The sequence below is a fragment of the Lipotes vexillifer genome, unplaced genomic scaffold (assembly GCF_000442215.2).
Source record: "Lipotes vexillifer unplaced genomic scaffold, Lipotes_vexillifer_v1.1 scaffold265, whole genome shotgun sequence".
In the NCBI taxonomy this organism is placed as follows: Eukaryota; Metazoa; Chordata; class Mammalia; order Artiodactyla; family Lipotidae; genus Lipotes; species Lipotes vexillifer.
In genome coordinates, this window is record NW_006795112.1 from 3,589,034 (window position 1) to 3,597,000 (window position 7,967).

The following is a 7,967-nucleotide window of genomic DNA, read 5'->3' on the forward strand; positions in this document are numbered from 1 at the left end:
TATTTTCTTTTCTCTCAGTTATTTTTTATATTTTCTTTACTCTCCCCTTGTGATATCATAGGTTTAGTAAATATCTTCCCTAAAACATTGGGAAATAATCATCCAGGAAAGGGGAAATCCCTGGAGCTATGAAATAGACCCTACACAGGAAGTGGACATGATACCCTGTTAATCGCCTCAGCTGTGTCTGAAATGAGTCAGGGTGAACAGGTGGAGTCAGTCAGGTGTCAGGATTTCCTGTTTGATTCCCACGCGGGTGTTTCTCTAGATTCACTGCTGCATGGCCTGTGGGTTCTGTCAACCAGAGAATTCTTGCCTAGTGTATTACAGGATACTTGCTTAAGCTTTGATCTCAAAAGGAATTAAACAGAAAACAAAAGTTGGAGCAGAGGGAAATAATATTGATTAGATTTAAAAATCCTGTCTCAACAATGATCGAACATTTATATTTTTGAGGTATTGATAAGAATTCATATTCATAGGATGCTGGAGCAGAAAGGTAGACCATACTCATTAGATACTCGGGCAAATGTTTTAAAATGATATTTACCTATTTGTCAGATTATTTTGGATCCTAGGAAACAATCCAATGTACCTGTCTCAAAGACTTACCTAAAAATATTAAAGTAATAGGAAAGTGATCACATCGAAGAAAATTCTTACAAATAAAAGAAGCAATAGCTTTAGTCTATGCCTGAAAAAGGCGATACTCTACCAGAATGGTGGTAGTCTTATTTAATAGAGCTTAGAATATCATGCTCTGAAGCCAGATTACCTGGGTTGAAAGCCAGGCCCTACCTAATATGTGATATTGGGAAAATCACTTAAACTTTGTCTTTCTCAGTTTTCTAATTTCACAATGTTGATTTTAATATACTGTGGGATGATAAAATATGTAACTATTAATAATGTTCTTAAAGTAGTATCTGGCACAGGCCAATCTATTCCTCACTGAAATCCTAAAAGATGTTGCTTTTAAAGACATAGAGTATAAATCTTTGAAATATTATACAAGTTAGCTATTGCTGCTTAACAAACATCCCAAAACTTTATAGCTTAATAAAACAACTATTTGTTGTTTCTTATATGTCTATAGATAGGCTGGGGATTCTGTTCATCTCTGCTGGTATCTGCTGGGCTCTGCTGGGGTCCCTACATGCATCTATGTTCAGCTGTTTAGTATTCTAGGGACTGCTTGATCTAGGAAAGGCCATCAATATGGATAATTAAACTCTACCCCACCTGGTCTCTCATCCTCCTCCACATCTCCTGATGCGGCAGGCTTTCAAAGGAGTAAGTAGAAACCTATGAGCAGTTTTTGAGGACTTTGCTTACATGAAGCCTACTGACATACTTTTGACTAAAGTGAATCACCCATCTGTGCCCAGATTCAAGGAATGGGCAAATAGATCTCAACTCTTTTTAGAGAAAAGACATGGGGTGTGAATATGGGGATGGATCAAATACTCAGATCATCAGTGCTATCAATTTTCCACACCTATATATGCCCAATACCTAGGGTTATGTTAAGGAGTACAATTCATTGCAATAATTCAATACTATACTTTAATATTTCTGAAATTTAATTGTACTTCCCAGCCATGAACATTCATATATCAACTCTCTTAAGTCTGGAACTTTGAGAAAAAAGGAATGTAGAAAGCAAAGGAAAAATGTGTGAGGGACTGGTAAGAGTTGTAAAGCAAAGCAGTGTTTCTCTTTTTGTTCAGAAGTAAAGGGTGAAATTACCTAGGAGAAAATAATTCCTCTCATATCACTTTAACACACCATCATAATAATCTATATATACCAGAATCACTAAACCCAATAAAAACATAACAGTCACTTAATCGTTTACGAAGACAGGCTTTTTGCATTATCCCATCTCATTAAATTTTTCAATATTGCTTTTCATAGTACCTTTGCGATTTAGAAAATTCTGACTTCTGATGTCTCAGATGGTCCGAGGGCTACAATACTGTATTTGGTTTACCAATTACACCGATAAGTGGGTAAATGGAAGCATAGACGGACTTTTTGTGGGATTCTGGAATTGTTATTTAAGTCATTTATATTTGGGTTTACTCTGCTATAACATTTCTGATGTAAAATTCCAGGAGGTTGTGGTTTTGCTGAGTATTATAAGGATGGCTTACATTTAGTTTCAATCTTTTTCCAGAATCTTTGTGCACTGTTTTCTGCTTTATTTTACTTTTTTTTAAGTTTTATATTTTTTCAGTTATTCTGATTCCACCCTCTTATTATACCTTTCCCATTGTGCTCAAGCTCACATTGCAGCATCCCCTGTCTGTGGAATGTGTCAAATTTTACCATATTGACTGTGAAGCATCACCTACTTGCACAGAAACAAGGAGGAATCCTTTGGATTCTCTTTGAGCTGCACCTACAAACATATTGAGCAGGGTTATTTAGCAGCAGGTTTCAGCCTTTAATTCTCATTCAGAAGCAATAACACCACATTTGGAAGATAAAGGGTTTAATTTCTAAAGACTTGTATGACTCCCGGCCTTCTTGCCTTAGGATTCTCCCAAAACTCTCCTTGTGACTTTGAATACAACATTCTGCAGAACTGAAGTATGCAAGAATAAAACGTTTATCTAAAAATAGACATATATATGTGTAGGTACATATGTATTCACATGTATGGCTTTGAGATAAGAGAGGCAATGTTAAGATAAAATTGAAGTTTATTAAAATCCTCTTTTTGAATTAATCCAGAATGCCTCCATTGAATTTAGACCAATCTGGAAAAAGTCAGTAGCTAAATTAGATTTATGCCCCCTTGTCTTCTCAGTATTTAAACTTAAGAAAGCAGAGTCTAGTTTCAAAACTAATGTTCCAAATGAAATCCTTTCTGTTCTCAATGAGCGTGTATTTTTACTGTAACACTGTTTTTATTGTAATGTGCTCAGATTTTGTACTCTATAACATAGTATTTTGCCCATTGAAAAATACAAAAATATTCTCATTTCTAGGCTCAGCTAGAACGTGTTTAGAGATTATATTCAAACCTGGCACACACTTAGCACTAACAGTTTCCTTTTTTCATCTGAATTCCCCCCGGGAGAAATGGAAATGGCAATGGCTACAGCAGCAGTTGGAGCTAATGTACTGATGGCTGTGGGAACCGTTACAACAGTAAGTCCCTCAGCTAGAACATTTTATTCAAAGAACATTTCTGGAGAAAAATGGGCATTTCAGGCAAGACAATTATTAGATGGGAGCTGGGTTACATCCATTGCAAAACAAAGAAGAAAACATGCTAGTTAAATAGTGTTATGTCTTTCCTTCAGAAAACTTGACACAGTTATATTAATGTGAGCATGTGTGTGGTGTTCATACTTACAAAGAACACAAAAGAGCACATACAAACATATATCAAGAATGAATATATATATATATATATATATATATATATATATATATATATATGTGACTCTTTCTGTGCATCTCCCTGTGACTCTCTCTCTTCACCTGAGAAAAGGGGGAATTTAAAGGGCTTACCCCATAGAGTTATTGTGTGGATTCAATGAGTTAATACCTAAATTTGTGAGACTAGCTCTCAAACTGAACAATGTCTACCAGTGTCTGGTATATAGTAAGTGCTCAATAAATATTTGCTATTATAATTTTTATTATTAATGTCACTAAATATGAATCATAATGTAAAATTAAGACTTGATTCATAATTTTATAAATAATCCAATTGTTCAACTCCTCAAGTACTAATATCATTTAAAAATTTTTAAAACAGAATTTTGCCAAACAAAACATACCAGAAAATACCTTCATATCTTGAAAAACATGTAAATAAAGGAAAAAAAATTTTCCCATGCAGCCATAATTATAATACCTAATTCATTGGACTAAGAGTGTTTGTTTTGTTTTTTAACCAATCTTTGTACTTCAGAGATACAGAAAAAAATATATTTTGATTCATTTCAAGTGTGTTTTCATACCTGATACTGTGTAGGCACCATCATTCTCCTAAGTCCATTAATAAAATTAATTATAAAATTAATTGTTGTACCTGGTAGGGCCCTGCAGGGTCCTGCTAGGTTTCACTAGTCTTTTCTACCTGTAAATCTTTCCTTTGAGATTTGTGCCGATGCTTATAAGCATGCATTTGTCATTCTGTATTTGCAAAATAGCTTCACTTTACTTAGAAATTGTCTTAAAAGTTGACAGAAGTTTACATTTTTATATTATAGACAGACAATATTATTGTACTCAAAGTAATAGGTAGGTTTTTCTTAAAACTGCAGCCATCATTTGTATATGTTCTTCCCTGTATTTATAGTTCCCACCAATTTCTTCAGTTATCTTGTCCCTGCCATAATAAACTGTAAGAAACTTTATGAGAAAACAGCCTCATCTCTTATGTGTGAATAGAAAATTTTTGAAAATAGGACTTTATTTCTTACTATATTTCCCTGGAAGTACAGTCAGTCCTCTGTATCAGCAAGTTCTGCATCCACAGATTCAACAAACTCTGAATCAAAAATATTTGGAAAAATAATTCCAGAAAGTTCCAAAAAGCAAAATTTGAATTTGCCATGTAACCAGCAACTACTTACATAGCATTTACATTGTATTTACAACTATTTAGATAACATTGACATTATATGAGGTATTATAAGTAATCTAAAGATGATTTAAAGTATATGGGGGCATGTGTGTAGGTTATATGCAAATACTATGTCACTTTATATAAAGGACTTGAGCATCCTGGAATTTTGGTGTCTGTGGGGGTCCTGGAATCAATCCCCCCATGGATACGGAGGGACAACTGCATGTTCCAATCACTATGGCTGCATAATAAATTACTCCACACACAGTGCTCGAAGACAATCATTATACTCTGACTAGGAATTTGTACAGGCACAATAGGGATGGCTTGTGTCTCCCTGCTCCATGATGTCTAGTTCCTCAGCAGGGAAACTCAGACTGGGTGTTGGAAGAATCATATGAAGGCTCATTCATATGACTGATGGGTGTTCAATGCTGGCTGACAGTAGAGGGACTCATTCCCTCTCCGTATGGGAGGTCTCTTAAGGTGTGTTAATTTGAGGTTCCTTGTAACCTAATGACTGGATTCTAAAGGTGAGTATCTGGAAAGAAAGAACAAGGTAGAGGCCAGATTACTGCTTAGGACCCAATCTTGGAAGTTAGGCAACATCCTTGTGCTGCATTCTATTTGTAAATGCAATCACAGAGACCTGCCCCATTACTAGGAAAGGGGGAATAGACTCAGGTTTCCAGTAGGGTAGTGGTAAGGTTCTAGAAAAACATGCAGAATTGGAAATAGTGCTCTGGACATTTTTTTATTTTTTTAATAAGCACAAGCCTCTTGTCAGTTAACAACAGCTTGTGTTTATTTTTTTATTTTTTATTTTTAAAATTTTTTATTTATTTATTATTTTTGGCTGTGTTGGGTCTTCGTTTCTGTGCGAGGGCTTTCCCTAGTTGCGGCGAGTGGGGGCCACTCTTCATCGCGGTGTGCGGGCCTCTCACTGTTGCAGCCTCTCTTGTTGCGGAGCACAGGCTCCAGACGCACAGTCTCAGTAGTTGTCGCTCACGGGTCTAGTTGCTCCGCGGCATGTGGGATCTTCCCAGACCAGGGTTCGAACCCGTGTCCCCTGCATTGGCAGGCAGATTCTCAACCACTGCGCCACCAGGGAAGCCCCCCATTTTTTGAAAATAAAATATACCAGTGAGAATGTATGTTTTTTGGGGAAATGTGACAGTGAGTAATTTTTCATATGTAATATAAGATTCTTACTGTTTATGAAGCTAGGACCCAAGCAAGTCCAGCTTTCCTAATATAAACATAATTCAACAAATACTAATTAAGTACTTACCAAGAATAAGACATTCTGCTACATAATTTAGGAAATACAAAGAACTCAGTGCTTAAAAAAGGAAAGGCATGTACATGAATAGCTATAATACTAACTGTTAAATTTAGGTAATGATGGGAAAGAGGGAGATTAAAAATGTCTGGGGATCTGGAGGAAGTCTTATCCTGACATGAATCTTGATGCTTAGGTACAATTGTTGGGGCAGAGAGGAGAAAAAACTTCTGTAAAAGAAAAGTGCTTGATGAAAGATAGCAAAGTAAAAAAGGTATCTTCAAGTAATGCTTGCAGGTCTGACATTGTAAGTGGCGAAGAAATATTGAAAAGGCAACTAGAAGGTTTGGACTAGATCATGGAGGTCTTAATAGTCAAGGGATAAGAGAGCAACTAAAACTAGTTTTGAGAAGGAGAATGACATAATCAAAATTATGCTTTAGGAAGGATCCTCTTAAAGAACTATGCAGAGAGGAGACAGGCATAAAATGACAGGGAGGCAATTGGTAAAGTACTGTTAAATGTTAGGCAAGCAGCAATGACAGCCTGGGTTAGAATAAATATATTCAGACTGGGTCCCTGAAAGAGGGCGTAAGTATAAGAAGCTTTTCCAAGGTAGGAATGACTGGACAGGATGTATAAGTAAATTTATGAGTGTATATTTGTATATTGATTATAATGAAGAGATAACTCCCTATTTTAAAACCTGGGACACCTGGAGGCTGGTAAGGGCAACACTAGTTAAGAAAACGGGAAGCATGAAGGGATTTGGAGAAACGAGGTCATTTTTACGTATGTGGATTTTATAGTAAGTTTCAAGTATCACTTTATAATTGCCAGAAGATAGGTAGAAGTGTGGAGCTTAGAAGAATCTGAGCTAGAAGAAAAGCAATATTAAGCAACTGTGGTCATGGATGAAATTACTTTGTGGAAGAAAAGAGAAACAGAAAAAAGGGGTTATTGGACTCACAGTGTGACATTGAAAGAAGATGAAGAGAAGTCAGTAAACAGAGGATAAGAGGAGACACAGAAACCACATAGAGGATAAGAGAAAAAAGCACCTTTTTACACTGGGGAGTCAGTGAAGTCGACCCGGCAGAGATTATTCTATGAAAGGATGGAGGAGGGCTCTGCAGATTGTGTGAGGTTACATGCCCCATTTTCCTTCCCTTAGAGCCATGATCCTCTGCCAGGAATGATCTTGCCCCTCCTCCCCAGAACATTGGGTAAACTGGAGATATTTTTGATTGTCATGAATGAGGGGTACTACTGGCACCTAGTGAGTATGGGCAAGGGAGGCTGGTAAGCATCCACAAAGCACAGACTACAGTCACCACAAAATAACTGATCTGCTCCCAGATGTTCATAGCGCCAACATTGAGAAGCCTTGCTCTAGATTCTGTTGAGCACAGTGGACCATAAAAGTGAGATTTCTAACCCTTTTCAAATTAGAAAGGGAGATTCTTCAGAATGCCAAAAGTTTTATGGTACCTCATAATTTTAAAAGTGGACCCAAGACACATTTTCTTCTTTCTAGGCTAAGTAGTAGCAACAGATCCTATATGTTTCCAACACTAAATGTCAGGTCTACTTAAGTATCATGTACTGGGTTATATTTACCTTGTCTAATCCAATATGGATTTTTCAGTGCACAGCTGGAAAGCTGGACTCCTGTAGGTTTGTATGTTACAGGTTAATGTTCATTTTAAATGCATTAAAAAGTTACTTAAATTAAATACATCTTAAAACCTGTTCGCTAAGATCTGTGAATGAAATATATGACTTAGCAAAATGTAATTTTTTTTCAATTTTTACTCTCTAAGGCAGTTATATTTTTAGAGTAGTTAAAAAAAAGATGTTTGTGGGAAAAAAATCCATTGTGGGGGAACCTAACATTCTGATAAGGGTGATTCTTTTTCTCCAAAATTGATATCTTAAAAATAATTTCTGACATGTGTGGTTCTTCTCTCAACAGTGAACAAGTTTTTAAAGGGAACAATATCACTCTTTTTATCTTCATATGAAGCAAACTTCTTAAATTTACTACCTACACACTCAAATATCTTTCAGAGGATGTTGATTTATTTATGTAAA